Here is a 16,534-nt window from a genome sequence, read left to right as displayed (position 1 = left end):
ACTCGGCATGGTGGGAGGAAGGAGGGTCAGGGTGAGGAATATGCGGTCCAGATTCAAGGCTACTTTGACTTGACCGTGTGGAAGACAGGGTGGTGGTGGTGGCGGCTAAGTGACTGGAAGCATTATCCGCTATCCAACCAACAACCTTTTGACACTGCTCTGTGTTCAATAGTGGTGTGCAGTCCCCTAGGAATTGGGACAGGAAGGTCGGGCGAGAAGATGTGGGTGTTTGTTGTGGCACAATTTCAGCTTGTCCACGGCCTTGTCCTCAGCCTCTGCATGCACCATCACCATCACGTCCAGTTCCCAGTCCCTTGCCGTGTATCTTGCCCATTTTAAATGGAGGACAGTATCTTCCACGCTCACTACAAATAACTGAGTTTGGAGCGAACTTATATGTGATCCATGTGATGGAGAAAACATAGTTTTAAATACCTGGCCTGTCGGTAATGAGTTTGAACAGCAAACTGCTGTGAATTGCTTCACTGACACACTGAAGGAAAATTTTAATGGATGCCAGAAATGGCAGTTGTAGTATCGGCATCTCTGCCCCCTGACAGGCAGAGACGCCGTCCCTCTTAGCGCCGCGCTCCCCGCACGGCGTCCTCCGGCGCTCCTGCTTCTGCTGCTGCCAGAGCGTGCAGCTTCCCGGGCACTGTGCTTAGGGCGCGCGCTTCCTCCTTCTTAAAGGGGCCACGCGCGCCGTCCTAAGGAGTCACCGGCCAATGGCCGGAGGACCTCTTATAAATAAGGCACCTCCTCCAAAATGGAGGTGCCCGTGCAAGGTTGTAGCTTTGTGTGTTAAACTCTGCTTCAGCCCTCAGGTCCCGCTGCTAGCCTGACTACCAGTCCAGCCCGCCAGCCTGACTACCAGTCCAGCCCGCCAGCCTGACTACAAGTCCAGTCCACCGGCTTGACTACAAGTCCAGTCCGCCAGCCTGACTACAGTCCAGTCCGCCAGCCTGACTACAAGTCCAGTCTGCCAGCCTGACTACCAGCCCTGTCCGCCAGCTTGTCTACTCTCCAGCCCGACAGTCTGTCTACAGTCCAGTCCGCCAGTCTGTCTATGGGATCTGGCCGCCTGCTTACCTGGAAGCACCTGCCTGTTACCTGCCGTGCCTGCCAGCCTGCTTACCTGGAAGCACCTGCCTGTTACCTGCCGTGCCTGCCAGCCTGCTTACCTAGAAGCACCTGCCTGTTACCTGCTGTGCCTACCAGCCAGCCTACCTGGAGGCTCCTGCTTGTTACCTGCCATGTCTGCCAGTCCGTCTGCCTGGATCACCCATCAGCCTGCCTGCCGTGCTCATCTGCTGTACCGGTCAGTCCTTGCCTTCTGACCCATGGGAGTCACCTGCTCTCAAACAAGGTCGGTCCCAGAGTAGCACCTGGTCCCTCTGCTCGATCCTTCCCTGGTCACGGAATCAATTGAGCCGCCGTACGACCTTGGTCGGTCTGAGTTGATACCTAGTTATGCCCCTCTGGTCCCTCCTTGCACCGCAGCACAGAGGTTCCACCACCCGGATCCGTAACAGTTTGCACGGGCCATGGAACCCTGTGGCCCCCAGGCCCCTTCGATTGCTGACCTATACCAGGAGGTTTCTCGTCAGAGATCCCAACAGGAAACCATCCTGACCTATCTGCGGTCTGTCAACTCTCGCCTGGACACACTGTCTGTTCCACCTGTGTCCGCCTCAAGTCGAGCGACACCCGCTCCGGCAGCGCCGCTGCCTACCAATACCACGGCATCCAGCCTATGACCCCGGCTTTCTACGCCTCCTCGTTTTGGAGGTGACCCCGTCTTATGTCGGGGCTTTCTGAACCAGTGCACGCTGCACTTTGAACTTCTGTTACATCAGTTTCCCTCCGACCGGGCCAAGGTGGCGTTCATCATGTCTCACCTCACCGGGGAAGCATTGGCATGGCTAAACCTTCTATGGGAGAGAGGGGATTCCCTGGTGTCCAATCTTCCGGCTTTCCTCACTGCCTTCCGGAGGGTCTTCGATGAACCTGGACGAAGGATTTCTACTGCCTCCTTATTGCTCCGTCTCCGCCAAGGGAGTCTCATCGTGGGCCAGTATGACATACGGTTCCAAACCCTTGCTTCTGAGCTTGCCTGGGACAACAATGCCCTGGTGTCCACCTTCTGGGAGGGCCTTTCCGGTCGGATTAAGGATGAGTTAGCCGGCCGGGACATTCCTACTACCCTGGATGACCTGGTGTCACTAGCTACCCGGATTGACATCCCTTTCCTAGAACGTGCTAAGGAAACTACCCGGGAGAGAAGATTTCCCCGTCTTGCTCCTCTTTTCCAGAAACCGGCTTCTCAAACAACAACTCCCCGACCATGATCGCCCGAACTCATGCAGATCGACCAGACCAAGATGGTCAAGTCTTGCCAAGAAACACGCCGAGCCGAGGGGAGCTGTTTCTACTCTGGTAGTAAGGCGCACCTGATCCGCTCCTGTCCGGTGAAGCCGGGAAACTCCAGTGTCTAGGACCGCTCGGAGAGCTCGTCCTAGGCAAGAGTAAATCCTCTCCGTTCTTGACTTTGTCCTTCTCTATCTCCTGTGGAGAGAACCGTTTCTTTGAAACCGCACATCTGGACTCCGGAGCCGCTGGGAATCTCATTTCCCAGTCCCTTGTAGAGAAGTATCAGATTCCTACCAAACCTCTGGCTGAACCATTGGCAGTCACTTCCGTGGATGGAAGACTCCTTCCAGTGACCATCTTGCTCATCACAGAGCCCGTAACCCTGCAGGTGGGAATGCTGCACTCAGAGAGGATCTCCTTCCATGTGCTTTCTGCACTCTCTCACCCCCTTTTGCTAGGTCTACCCTGGCTACAGAGACATGAACCCATTCTGAATTGGCAATCCGGTGAAGTGCTCCGTTGGGGGCAAGATTGCCATGAGACTTGCCTGGTTCCGGTTCGCCCGGCTCAACCTCAATCCACTCTGGCTAATTTACCTGGTCTACCGGCACCTTACTGGTCCTATGCTGATGTCTTCGACAAGAAGGAGGTTGAGACACTGCCACCTCATAGGCCATATGATTGCCCTATCGACCTGGTACCCGGTGCCACTCCACCCTGTGGGCATATTTATCCGTTGTCGCTGGCCGAAACCCAGGCCATGTCAGAGTTCATTGAAGAAAATCTGGCCAGGGGATTCATCTGGAAATCTTCCTCCCTGGCTGGAGACGGATTCTTCTTCGTAAAAAAGAAAGACGGTTCACTACGCCCCTGTATCGATTATAGAGGACTCAACCAAATTACCATCAAAAACAAATACCCCCTGCCGCTTATCTCTGACCTGTTCGACCGCCTTAAAGGCGCGAAGATCTTCACCAAGCTCAATCTTCGTGGGGCATATAACTTGGTCCGGATCCGCTAAGGAGACGAGTGGAAGACGGCATTCAATACCCAGGACGGTCACTATGAATACCGTGTGATGCCCTTCGGTCTCTGTAATGCTCCCGCCGTCTTCCAAGAATTAGTTAACGACATCTTCCGTGACCTCTTATATTCTTTTATAGTGCTGTACCTGGACGACATCTTGGTCTTCTCTCCAGATCTTTCTACACACCGGAGGGATGTTCGTCAGGTCCTGCTTAGGCTCAGGCAGAATCACCTATATGCAAAATTTGAGAAATGTCTCTTCGAGCAGACCTTTCTTCCATTCCTGGGCTATATTATCTCTAAGACAGGTGTACGGATGGACCCCGAGAAGTTCTCTGCCGTCTTAAAGTGGCCCCGTCCAGAGGGGTTGAAGGCGATTCAGCAATTTCTGGGCTTCGCCAACTATTACCATCTCTTCATCCCACATTTCTCTTCCCGGACTGCTCCCATCTCTGCGCTCACCTGAAAGGTAGCAAATCCTAAGGAATTGCCGTCCGAAGCAGAGGAGGCCTTCCTTTCCTTAAAACAAGCCTTCTCTTCTGCCCCTGTGCTGTACCGTCCGGATAGCAACAAACAGTTCTTTCTGGAGGTTGATGCTTCCTCTTCCAGAGCCGGAGCTGTGCTCACCCAGAAATCTTCATCCGGGAGAATCGTAACCTGCGGCTTCTTTTCCAAGCTCTTCTCCTCGTCTGAGCGCAACTACTCCATAGGAGACCGAGAACTGCTAGCCATCAAATTGGCGCTGGAGGAGTAGTGTAGGGGACTCTACACCCGGTGGTCATCTATACTGACCACAAAAACCTGGCATATCTAGAGAATGCCCAAAGACTCAATCCGCGTCAGGCCCGGTGGTCTTTGTTCTTCGCCCGCTTCAACTTTACCCTAAATTACTGCCCGGCGGACAAGAACGTTAAAGCCGACACTTTGCCCCGATCCTTCCTGTCTTCCGATCAAGAGGAGGAGCCTATGCATATCATCGATCCTTCCAAAGTGATGAATGTGGCCCCCTTGGACCTGTCTCGTCTCCCACCCGTTAAGACGTTTGTAGCGGTTCCGGATCGTAAGAAGGTTCTTCACTGGGGTCATTCATCCCAACTACCTGGCCATGCTGGCCAGAAGAAGACCTTCCTGCTCATTACCCGGCATTACTGGTGGCCTACCCTGCGCCAGGATGTAGTAGACTTCGTCACGGCCTGTTCGTTCTGTGCCCGCTACAAGGTTCCCAGACATCTTCCAGCCGGCTGTCTCCAGCCTCTTCCCGTACCTGCTGCCCCGTGGCAACCCATTGCTATGGACTTTATTACTGATCTTCCTGTTTCTGACGGTTGTACGGTCATTTGGGTGGTCGCCGACCGCTTTTCTAAAATGGCCCACTTCATCCCTCTGCCTGGTCTCCCATCAGCATCTGTGCTGGCTAAGGACTTCATCCATCACATCTTTCGTCTCCATGGCCTACCCCTCCACATTGTGTCTGATCGGGGGGTCCAGTTCACTTCGCGCTTCTGGAGAGCCACGTGTAAGCTGCTGGATGTCACCCTAGATTTCTCCTCTGCTTACCATCCGCAGTCCAATGGCCAAGTGGAGCGTATCAACCAAATCCTTACCAGCTTCCTCTGGCACTTCGTCAATGCTCACCATACCGATTGGGTGGAGCTCCTACCATGGGCCCAGTTCTCCTAAAACAACCATGAGAGCGAATCTTCTTCCAAGTCCCCGTTCTTTGTGGTCTACGGGCAACATCCCCAGATTCCGTTTCCCGTTTCCGCTTCAGTGGACAACCCTGCCGCGGAGTCTCTGGTCAGCGAATTTTCCACTATTTGGGAGGACACTAGATCCGCACTTCTGCAATCCTCCGAGCGGATGAAGAGACATGCGGAAAAGAGACGTCTGGATCCGCCTCAATTCCGTCCAGGAGACAAGGTGTAGCGGGAGGCAAGGACTCCGTTCCCCTCACCTCTCTGCTCCGTGCCCGGCGTCCTCCTCCTGCTCTGCTGGCAGCGCGCGCTGCTTCCCGGTCACTGTGCTTAGGGCGCGCGCGCGCTCCCTCTCTCTTAAAGGGGCCGCGCGCGCCGCCCTAAGGAGTCCCCGGCCAATGGCCGGAGGATCTCACCATATATAAGGCACCTCCTTCAAAATGGAGGTGCCCGAGCAATGTTGTTGCAAAGCCTTTCAACTCTGCTTCAGCCCTCAGGTCCCGTTGCCAGCTTGTTTTCCAGTGCTGTCTACCTGCTTGCAATCCTGCGGTCCGAAAGTCTGCCTACCAGCATCTGCCAGTCTGTCTATGGATCAGTCTGCCTGCGGACCAGGAAGTACCTGCCAGATACCTGCCTGATACCTGTCTACCTGCTTGCAATTCTGTGGTCCGACAGTCTGCCTACCAGCATCTGCCAGTCTGTCTATGGATCAGTCCGCCCGCAGACCAGGAAGCACCTGTCAGATACCTGCCTGATACCTGCCTGCCTGCCAGCCTGTCCAGAGATTCTTACCCACTCACCTGGGAGCGCTCACCTACTATCCACCTGCTAGCCTACCTGGAGGCTTAGCCGTCACTTGCTGTGACCACCTGCCTGTCCAGAGACTCTTACCCTGCTGTCACTTGCTGTGACCACCTGCCTGTCGAGAGACTCTTATCCTGCTGTCACTTGCCGTGACCACCTGCCTGTCAAGAGACTCTTACCCTGCTGTCACTTGCTGTGACCACCTGCCTGTCGAGAGACTCTTATCCTGCTGTCACTTGCCGTGACCACCTGCCTGTCAAGAGACTCTTACCCTGCTGTCACTTGCCGTGACCCCTCACCTGTCAAGAGACTGTCCCCGTCACTTGCCTTGACCTCCTGCCCTTCTACCCAGAGACTGTCCCTGTCACTTGACGTGACTGCCTGCCTGCTTTCCCTGGGAGCCACCCGCTTCCTTACAAGGACTGCCCCTTTGTATAGTAGCTCAGAGGTTCCACCTCCCAGACTCGTTACAGTTTGCTCGGGCCATGGAACCCGGTGGCACCCAAACTCCCTCGCTCTCGGACCTATGCCATGAACTGTCCCGTCAGAGGTCCCAACAGGAGTCCATCCTGAGCCACCTGCGTAGTGTTAACTCCCGCCTGGACTCACTGACTACCTCTTCGGGACCTGCTTCCAGTCGCACGACTCCTACCCCGGCAGCGTCGCTTCCCATCAATACCATGGCATCCCTTCCCGGTCCCCGCCTCTCCGCCCCGCCTCGTTTTAGTGGAGATCCCGGTCAGGCACGGGGCTTCATTAACCAGTGCACCCTGCACTTCGATCTTGTGGCATACCAGTTCACCACTGACCGAGCCAAGGTGGCCTTCATCATGTCCCATCTCACTGGGGAGGCACAAGCTTGGCTAAATCCTCTATGGGAGAGAGGGGACCCCCTGGTATCCAACCTGCCAGCCTTTCTTATGGCCTTCCGGAAAGTCTTCGACGAACCAGGATGAAAGACCTCATCCGCCTCATCTCTGCTACGTCTCCGTCAAGGGAGTCTCACCGTGGGCCAATATGCCATACGGTTCCGTACCCTTGCTTCCGAGCTTGCCTGGGATAATGAGGCACTGGTTTCCGTCTTCTGGGAGGGCCTGTCCGGCCGGATTAAAGATGAACTTGCCGGTCGGGACATTCCTACCACTCTCGATGACTTAGTGACACTTGCCACCCGGATTGACATCCAATTCCAGGAGCGCACCAAAGAGGTCACCCGTGAGAGGAGGTTTCCACGCCTTGCTCCTACTTTTCTGAATCCCGTCTCTTCCTCTGTAACTCCCCGGGTGCACTCGCCAGAGCCCATGCAGGTCGACCAAACCAAGATGGTCAAAACCCGTCAAGAGTCTCGCCGTGCCGAGGGGAGCTGTTTCTACTGCGGTAGTAAGGAGCACCGGATCCGTTCCTGCCCGGAGAGGTCGGGAAACGCTTGTGTCTAGGATCGCTCAGAGAGGTCGTCCTAGACAAAAATAAATCCTCTCCTTCTCTGATGCTGTCGGTCTCTATCATCTGCGGGGAGAACCGTTACTTTGAACTTGCTCAACTTGATTCTGGAGCGGCCGGAAATCTCATTTCTCAGTCCCTGGTAGAGAAATACCGCATTCCCACCAAACCTCTGGCTGTACCCTTATCTGTTGCCTCCGTGGATGGGGGTCTCTTACCGCATCCCATCCAACTCATCACCGAATCCATAACTCTGCAGGTGGGAATGCTGCACTCTGAGAGCATCTTCTTCCATGTTCTGCCTGGACTCTCTCACGCCCTCTTGCTAGGTCTACATTAGCTCCAGAGACATGCACCCGTGCTTGATTGGCAGACCGGAGAGGTCCTTCGCTGGGGGCAGGACTGCCATAAGACTTGTTTAGTTCCCGTTCGTCCTGCCCGTCCTTCTCCTACCCCAGCCAATCTACCCGGCCTACCGGTTCCCTATTGGTCTTATGCGGACGTCTTTAACAAAAGAGAAGCAGAGACATTACCCCCTCATAGACCATACGATTGCCCAATCGACCTGATACCCGGCGCTACTCCTCCCCGTGGGCGTATTTACCCTTTGTCCGCTGCTGAAACCCGGTCCATGTCTGAATATATCGAGGAGAATCTGGCCCAGGGATTTATCCGGAAATCTACCTCCCCGGCGGGAGCAGGCTTCTTCTTCGTCAAAAAGAAAGACGGCTCACTCCGTCCCTGTATAGACTATAGAGGCCTTAACTAGATCACGGTGAAAAATAAATACCCCCTTCCGCTCATTCCTGAATTATTTGACCGTCTGAGGGGTGCTAGAATCTTCACCAAGCTGGATCTCCGTGGGGTGTATAACCTGGTCCGTATCCGTCAGGGGGATGAATGGAAGACGGCATTCAACACCCGGGACGGCCACTGTGAACACCTCGTAATGCCCTTCGGTCTCTGTAATGCTCCCGCCGTCTTTCAAGAGTTGGTAAATGACATCTTCCTTGACCTTCTCTACTCCTGCGTGGTGGTGTACCTGGACGACATCTTGGTCTTCTCTCCGGATCTTCCCACACACCGGAGGGACGTTCGTCAGGTCCTGCTCAGGCTCAGGCAGAGCCACCTCTACACAAAATATGAGAAGTGCCTCTTTGAGCAGACCTCGCTTCCGTTTTTGGGCTACATAATCTCTCAGACCGGCCTACGAATGGATCCTGAGAAACTGTCTGCCATCCAGAAGTGGCCCCGACCGGAGGGGTTGAAGGCTATTCTGCGGTTCCTGGGCTTCGCCAACTACTACCGCCTCTTCATTCCGCTCTTCTCTTCCCGGACTGCCTCTATCTCTGCGCTCACCCGTAAGGGCGCTAATCCCAAAGAATGGCCGCCCGAAGCAGAGGAGGCCTTCCTTTCCTTGAAACAAGCTTTCTCCTCCGCCCCTGTGCTGCATCATCCTGACGGCAACAACCAATTCTTCCTAGAAGTAGACGCTTCCTCCTCCGGAGCCGGAGCGGTACTCACCCAAAAGTCGTCATCCGGAAGAATGGTAACCTGCGGCTTCTTCTCCAAACTCTTCTCCTCCCTAGAGCGCAATTATTCTATAGGAGACCGAGAATTATTAGCCATTAAGCTGGCACTGGAGGAGTGGCGTTACCTGCTCGAGGGGGCTCTTCACCCCGTAATAATTTACACGGACCACAAGAACTTGGCTTACCTCCAGAGTGACCAGAGACTTAACCCGCGCAAAGCCTGGTGGTCCTTGTTCTTCGCCCGCTTTGATTTCATTCTTCATTTTCGCCCAGCAGACAAAAACATCAAAGCTGATGCCTTGTCCCGATCCTTTTTGGTCTCTGATCTAGAGGAGGAGCCTAAGCACATCATCGACCCCGCCAAAGTAATGCAGGTGGCCCCCGTGAATCTAAATCGTCTTCCACCCGGTAAGACGTTCGTAACAGTACCTGATCGTGCGAAGGTCCTACACTGGGGACATTCGTCTAAGCTAGCTGGCCATGCTGGTCAGAAAAAGACCCTCCAGCTTATTACCCGGCATTACTGGTGGCCTACCCTGCTCAAGGATGTAATAGACTTTGTTTCAGCCTGTGTGTCCTGCGCCCGCAACAAGGTTACTAGACACCTGCCAGCCGGCCGCCTCCTGCCTCTTCCTGTACCTGCTGCCCCGTGGCAGCATATAGCCATGGACTTTATAACGGACCTCCCTGTCTCTGCCGGTTGTACGGTCATTTGGGTGGTCGCTGACCGCTTTTCTAAGATGGCTCACTTCATTCCCCTGCCGGTCCTCCCGTCTGCATCTGAGTTGGCTAAAGACTTTATCCATCATATTTTCCATCTTCATGGTCTTCCTCTCCACATCGCATCCGATCGAGGAGTTCAGTTCACCTCTCGCTTCTGGCGAGCCATGTGTAAATTGCTGGGGGTCACCTTGGACTTCTCTTCTGCTTATCACCCACAGTCCAATGGTCAAGTAGAGCGGATCAACCAAATTTTAACCAGTTACGTCCGGCACTTTGTTAATGCTCACCATTCCGACTGGGTGGATCTTTTACCGTGGGCCGAATTTTCCTACAATAATCACGAGAGCGAATCTTCCTCCAAATCCCGGTTTTTTATAGTCTACGGTCAGCATCCTCGGATCCCGTCTCCACCTCGGTGGACAACTCGGCTGCGGAATCTCTTGTTAGCGAATTTTCCTCCATTTGGGAAAGTACCAGATCCGCACTTCTTCAGTCATCCGAGCGGATGAAAAAACAGGCTGACAAAAGACGTCTGGATCCGCCACAATTCCGCCCTGGAGATAAAGTCTGGCTCTCGTCCAAATATGTCCGGCTCAAGATTCCTTCCTACAAGTTAGGACCTCGGTTCATCGGCCCACTGGAAGTTATCAAACAAATCAACCCGGTGGCCTATAAATTGAAACTCCCGGCCAATTTGCGGATCCCTAACTCCTTCCATGTATCTCTACTCAAACCCATTGTACTTAACTCTTTTTCCAAGTCTACAGGTACGCCTCCTGCTCCGGTTTCCGCTGAAAACGAGTTTGAGGTAGAGAACATTCTGGCCACCAAAAGGGTAAGAGGAAAGACATTTTTTATAGTGGATTGGAAGGGGTTTGGTCCTGAGGTGAGAACGTGGGAGCCCAGGGAAAACATCCATGCATCTCTCATCCTTGATAAATTTCTCTCTGGCCTAAAAAAGGGGGGCCTAAAAGGGGGGGTACTGTAGCGTCGGCGTCCCTGCCTCCTGCTAGGCAGGGACGCCGTTCCCCTCACCTCTCCGCTCCGTGCCCGGCGTCCTCCTCCCGCTCTGCTGGCAGTGCGCGCTGCTTCCCGGTCACTGTGCTTAGGGCGCGCGCGCACTCCCTCTCTCTTAAAGGGGCCGCGCGCGCTGCCCTAAGGAGTCCCCGGCCAATGGCCGGAGGATCTCACCATATATAAGGCACCTCCTCCAAAATGGAGGTGCCCGAGCAATGTTGTTGAAAAGCCTTTCAACTCTGCCAGATACCTGCCTGATACCTGCCTGATACCTGTCTACCTGCTTGCAATCCTGTCTACCTGCTTGCAATCCTGTGGTCCGACAGTCTGCCTACCAGCATCTGCCAGTCTGTCTATGGATCAGTCTGCCCGCGGACCAGGAAGCACCTGCCAGATACCTGCCTGATACCTGCCTGCCTGCCAGCCTGTCCAGAGACTCTTACCCGCTCACCTGGGAGCGCTCACCTGCTATCCACCTGCTAGCCTACCTGGAGGCTTAGCCGTCACTTGCTGTGACTACCTGCCTGTCCAGAGACTCTTATCCTGCTGTCACTTGCCGTGACCACCTGCCTGTCGAGAGACTCTTACCCTGCTGTCACTTGCCGTGACCCCTCGCCTGTCAAGAGACTGTCCCCGTCACTTGCCGTGACCTCCTGCCCTTCTACCCAGAGACTGTCCCTGTCACTTGACGTGACTACCTGCCTGCTTTCCCTGGGAACCACCCGCTTCCTTACAAGGACTGCCCCTTTGTATAGTAGCTCAGAGGTTCCACCTCCCAGACCCGTTGCACAAGGTTTGGCTCTCCTCCAAACACGTTTGTTTCAAAATACCCTCCTATAAGTTGGGTCCACGGTTCATCGGTCCATTTGAAGTCCTCAAGCAAATCAACCCAGTAGCCTGCAGTTAAAACTCCCGGCCACCTTAAGGATTCCCAACTCCTTCCGCGTATCTCTTCTCAAACCAGTTGTGCTTAATTCGTTTTCCGACAATCCAGGTACCTCCTGAGCTCCGGTGTCCGCTGAGGACGTCTATGAGGTAGAGAACATTCTGGCCACCAAGAGGGTAAGAGGAAAAACCTTTTTTCTGGTGGATTGGAAGGGGTTTGGCCCAGAGGAGAGAACTTGGGAACCCAGTGAGAACGCTTCTCCTTAAAAAAATTCTTTCAGGAGTAAAAAAGAGAAGGCATAAAGGGGGGGGGGGGTACTGTAGTATTGGCGTCTCTGCCCCCTGACAGGCAGAGATGCCGTCCCTCTTACCGCCGCGCTCCCCGCACGGCATCCTCCGGCGCTCCTGCTTCTGCTGCTGCCCGCACGTGCAGCTTCCTGGGCACTGTGCTTAGGGCGCACACGTGCTCCCTCCCTCTTAAAGGGGCCGCGCATGCCGTCCTAAGGAGTCCCCGACCAATGGCTGGAGGACCTCTCATATATAAGGCACCTCCTCCAAAATGGAGGTGCCCGTGCAAGGTTGTAGCTTTGTGTGTTAAACTCTGCTTCAGCCCTCAGGTCCCGCTGCTAGCCTGACTACCAGTCCAGCCTGCCAGCCTGACTACCAGTCCAGCCCGCCAGCCTGACTACAAGTCCAGCCCGCCAGCCTGACTACAAGTCCAGTCCGCCGGCTTGACTACAAGTCCAGTCCGCCAGCCTGACTACAGTCCAGTCCGCCAGCCTGACTACCAGCCCTGTCCGCCAGCTTGTCTACTCTCCAGTAGTGTTGAGCCACCCCCGTAGTGTTCGGGTTCGGTTCGGTTCGTCGAACACCGGGATGTTCGAGGAACTGTTCGTCGAACTGTTCGTCGAACACCTTAGAACACCGTCGAACACCGTTAAAACCAATGGCAGGCAAACAAAAACACATAGAAACACATAGAAAACACCTTCAAAGGTGTCCAAAAGCTGACAAACTGCTCAGAAGACGCTTTCTTTAAAAAAGCCGGCCGGCAATTCAGCAGCGGCATACACCGGTACCCGACAATTTAGACAAGAAGGAATAGAGCCTCACACATAGATTAGATAGATAGAAACATGTCAGTCACATATATATGAAGTACAGTGACAGTGTTGCTTACTGTACTTGTCATTTAGTGTAAAGGATTTATTAAAAAATATAATAGTGTTTTCATGCACTGTCTCTTTAAAAAAGCCGGCCGGCAATTCAGCATCTGTACCGGACAATTTATAACAGACAGAATAGAGAATCACACATAGATTAGATAGATAGAAACATGTCAGTCACATATATATGAAGTACAGTGACAATGTTGCTTACTGTACTTGTCATTTAGTGTAAAGGATTTATTAAAAAAAATAATAGTGTTTTCATGCACCGTCTCTTTAAAAAAGCCGGCCGGCAATTCAGCATCTGTACCCGACAATTTATAACAGACAGAATAGAGCTTCACACATAGATTAGATAGATAGAAACATGTCAGTCACATATATATGAAGTACAGTGATAGTGTTGGTTACTGTACTTGTCATTTAGTATTAAAATAAAGGATTTATTATTAAAAAAAATTGGCGTGGGGTTCCCCTTAATTTTAGTCTCTAGCGGAGGTTAAGCAGACAGCTGGGGCAGATGTTTGAAGCCTGGGAAGGCGGTAATACCCACGGAGCTTCCCAGGCTACTAATATCAGCCCCCAAGCTGAATACATAGCCTTTACTAGCTATTAAAATGGGGGACCCCCCAAAAAAAATGATGTGGGGTCCCCCCTAATTTAATAGCTAGCAAAGGCTAGGCAGACAGCTGGGGGCTGATATTAATAGCCCAGGAAGGGAGCCATGAATATTGGCCCCCTCCCAGGCTAGAAACACCAGCCGTCAGCCGCCCCAGAAATGGCGCATTCATAGGATGCGCCAATTCTGGCACTTAGCCTCGCTCTTCCACGCTGCCCTGTAGCGGTGGCAGGGGGTAATAGGGCTGGGGTTGATGTCAGCTTATAATGCCAGCTGACATCAAGCCCAGGTTAGTAATGGAGAGGCGTCTATAAGACACCCCCATTACTAACCTCATAGTCAAAGTTAAAAGAAAACACAAACACCCAGAATAAAGTCCTTTAATTGAAATAAAGACACAATCCTTTATTGTTCTAAATTAAACCATACTTAGCATCACGCCCATTCCAGCTGAAGCCAACGATCTCCTGCAATAAAAGAAAAATAATAAAGCAACCTCATCCTTACCTTTCCATGGTTCCCACGACAGCTTCAGCTCTGCTACATCGAGATGACAGGCTGGACCGCAGCAGAACGCTGCCATCCAGCCTGTCATCCCGCAGACACTGAGAAGAGCAGGCATGCTTGCGCTCCTCAGTGTCTCGCTGTGACGGCATCCAGATGAGCCGAGGTCATGTCCAATGAACTCGGCTCACCTCATGCACGTCACTGACAGCGTGGGAAAATTCTCACGCTGAAGTGCTGAGTGCAGGAGAATTCTCCCACGCTGTCAGTGACGTGCATGAGGTGAGCTCATGTCCAATGAACTCAGCTCACCTCATGCACCTCACTGACAGCGTGGGAGAATTCTCCTGCACTCAGCGCTTCAGCGTGAGAATTTTCCCACGCTGTCAGTGATGTGCATGAGGTGAGCCGAGTTCATTGGACATGAACTCGTCTCATCTTTATGCCGTCACAGCCAGACACTGCAGAGCGCAAGCATGCCTGCGCTTCTCAGTGTCTGCGGGATGACAGGCTGGATGGCAGCTTTCTGCTGCGGTCCAGCCTGTCATCTCGATGTAGCAGAGCTGAAGCTGTCGTGGGAACCATGGAAAGGTAAGGATGAGGTTGCTTTATTATTTTATTTTTATTACAGGAGATCGTTGGCTTCAGCTGGAATGGGCGTGATGGTAAGTATGGTTTAATTTAGAACAATAAAGAATTGTGTCTTTATTTCAATTAAAGGACTTTATTCTGGGTGTTTGTGTTTTTTTTAACTTTGATTATGGGGTTAGTAATGGGGGTGTCTTATAGACGCCTCTCCATTACTAACCTGGGCTTGATGTCAGCTGGCATTATAAGCTGACATCAACCCCAGCCCTATTACCCCCTGCCACCGCACCAGGGCAGCGTGGAAGAGCGAGGCTAAGTGCCAGAATTGGCGCATCCTATGAATGCGCCATTTCTGGGGCGGCTGACGGCTGGTGTTTCTAGCCTGGGAGGGGGCCAATATTCATGGCTCCCTTCCTGGGCTATTAATATCAGCCCCCAGCTGTCTGCCTAGCCTTTGCTAGCTATTAAATTAGGGGGGACCCCACGTCATTTTTTTTGGGGGGTCTCCCATTTTAATAGCTAGTAAAGGCTATGTATTCAGCTGGGGGCTGATATTAGTAGCCTGGGAAGCTCCGTGGGTATTACCCCCTTCCCAGGCTTCAAACATCTGCCCCAGCTGTCTGCTTAACCTCCGCTAGAGCCTAAAATTAAGGGGAACCCCACGCCAATTTTTTTAATAATAAATCCTTTATTTTAATACTAAATGACAAGTACAGTAACCAACACTATCACTGTACTTCATATATATGTGACTGACATGTTTCTATCTATCTAATCTATGTGTGAAGCTCTATTCTGTCTGTTATAAATTGTCGGGTACAGATGCTGAATTGCCGGCCGGCTTTCTTAAAGAGACGGTGCATGAAAACACTATTATTTTTTTTAATAAATCCTTTACACTAAATGACAAGTACAGTAAGCAACACTGTCACTGTACTTCATATATATGTGACTGACATGTTTCTATCTATCTAATCTATGTGTGATTCTCTATTCCTTCTATTCTAAATTGTCAGGTACCGCTGCTGAATTGCCGGCCGGCTTTTTTAAAGAGACGGTGCATGAAAACACTATTATTTTTTTTGATAAATCCTTTACGCTAAATGACAAGTACAGTAAGCAGCACTTTCACTGTACTTCGTATATATGTGGCTGACATGTTTCTATCTATCTAATCTATGTGTGAAGCTCTATTCTTTCGGTTCTAAATTGTCTGGTACCGGTGTATGCCGCTGCTGAATTGCCGGCTTTTCATGTTTCACTGTTGGCACTGTTCCCATCGATTTGGGCAATCACTGTAATGCCACAACCACCATGGCTGTGGCATTACAGTGAGTGGCAGACAATCCCTGCATGATTGGTGCTCTAAATAGCACCAGACATGCAGGACACGCTTTTGGTGCACGAACAGTTATCGAACATAACCTCGAACAGCCGAATTTTTTGCAAATCGTTCGGGTTCGTCGAACAACTCGAACACCGCCCAAAACAGCTCGAATTTGAGATTGGCGAACAGTTCTAGTCGAACACCGCTCATCTCTACTCTCCAGCCTGACAGTCTGTCTACAGTCCAGTCTGCCAGTCTGTCTATGGGCCCTGCCCGCCTGCTTACCTGGAAGCACCTGCCTGTTACCTGCCGTGCCTACCAGCCAGCCTACCTGGAGGCTCCTGCTTGTTACCTGCCGTGTCTGCCAGTCCGTCTGCCCGGATCACCCGTCAGCCTGCCTGCCATGCTCATCTGCTGTACCAGTCAGTCCCTGCCTTCTGACCCATGGGAGTCACCTGCTCTCATACAACGTCGGTCCCAGAGTAGCACCTGGTCCTTCCCTGGTCACGGAGTCGATTGAGCCGCTGTACGACCTTGGTCGGTCCGAGTTAATACCTAGTTACGCCCCTCTGGTCCCTCCTTACACCGCAGCACAGGGGTTCCACCACCCGGATCCATAAAGCAGTATTTTATGACAACGTATATGTGACCCATGTGACGGAGAAAACAGAGTTTTACATACCTGGCCTGTAGGTAACTAGTTTGAACAGCAAACTGGTGTGAATTGCTTCACTGACACACTGAAAGAAATTTTTAATAGAGGCTAGAAATGGCAGTATTTTCTGACAACGTATTTGCGATCCGTGTGATGGAGAAAACAGAGTTTTAAATACCTG

The sequence above is a fragment of the Phyllobates terribilis genome, unplaced genomic scaffold (genome assembly GCF_046119375.1).
Source record: "Phyllobates terribilis strain yellow unplaced genomic scaffold, ASM4611937v1 Scaffold_11__3_contigs__length_659146591, whole genome shotgun sequence".
Taxonomy (NCBI): Eukaryota; Metazoa; Chordata; class Amphibia; order Anura; family Dendrobatidae; genus Phyllobates; species Phyllobates terribilis.
Note: the sequence above shows the minus strand (reverse complement) of the source record.